Below are 1,464 nucleotides of genomic sequence, written 5' to 3' on the forward strand. Positions count from 1 at the left end.
GACTTGGAGTTAGAAAATCAAAAGGGAAGAACACACTCAACATTTCTCAAACTAAGGGAACTAAAGAAAATAATCAAACCTCGATTTGAAATACTGAAGGATTCTATGGGCAAAATACTGAATGATTCAGAAAGCATCAAAAAAAGATCAAGGCAGAAAAATCAACAAAAAGATTGAGGGAATACACAGAGTCACTGTACCTAAAAGAAATGGTCAATGTTCAACCATTTGAAGAGATAGCATACACTCAAGAGCCAATGATATTGAAGGATGAAGTCCAAGATTCATTGAAGGCATTGGCAAGCAACAAGTCTCCAGGAATTGATGGAATACAAATTGAAATCTTTCAACAAACTGATGAAGCAGTGGAGGCAGTCATCTATGCCAAGAAATTTGAAAGACTAGTACCTGGTCAATTGACTGGAAGAGATCCATATTTGTGTCCATTCTAAGGAGAGGTGATGCAACAGAAATTCAAAAGCATTGGACATTATCATTAATATCTCATACAAATAAAATCCTGTTAAAGTAAATCAAAAAATGGCTGCAAATGTAAGTAGACAGAGAACTGCCAGAGATTCAAGCCAGATTCAGATGAGGACATTGAATGAGGGATATCATTGTTGATGTCAGACAGGCCTTGGTTGAAAGCAGAGAATACCAGAAAGAGGTTTATCTGTTCTTTATTGACTATGCAAAGGCTTTTATTGTACGGATCATGACAATCTATGGATAAAATTGCAGAGAATGATTGTTCTGGAACACTTAATTGTGCTCATGAGGAATCTGTACAAGAGGCAGTTGTTTGAACAGAACAAGAGGAACACTGAATGGTTTAAAATTAGCAAAGGTTTGTGCCAGCGTTGTATTCTTTCATCATACTTATTCAATCTGTATGCTGAGCAAAAATCCAAGAAGCTGCATATAAAGAAAACCATGGCATCAGGATAGAAGGAAGACTCAAAAAACCTGCAATATGCAACAACCTACAACCTTGCTTGTTGAAAGTGAAGAGGTTTTAAAATACTTACTGACCCAAGCCATGGGTCATATGCATTAGAAATTTGGACAGTGAATAAAAAGATCATAGAAGTATTTTATGCATTGGAATTATGGTATTGGAGGAAAATATTGAAAGTACCATGGACTGCCAAAAGAAAAAAACTAATCTGCGTTGAGGAAGTACAGTCAGAATGCTCCTTGGAAGCCAGGATAGCCAGACTTTGTCTATCATACTTCAGACATATCATTAGGAGGGACCAGTCCATTAAAACTGGTCCCTCCTAATGATATGGTAGGGTGGAGGGTCAGAGAAGAAGAGGAAGACCCCAATGGGGTGGATTGGCACAGTGGTAACAGGAAGGGACTCATGTTTAGCAATGATTGTGGGGTTGGCACAGGACCGGGCAGTGTTTCATTCTGTTGTGCATAGGGTCACTATGAGTCAGTACTGACACGATGCCA

The sequence above is a fragment of the Chrysochloris asiatica genome, unplaced genomic scaffold (genome assembly GCF_000296735.1).
Source record: "Chrysochloris asiatica unplaced genomic scaffold, ChrAsi1.0 scaffold00047, whole genome shotgun sequence".
Lineage (NCBI taxonomy): Eukaryota > Metazoa > Chordata > Mammalia > Afrosoricida > Chrysochloridae > Chrysochloris > Chrysochloris asiatica.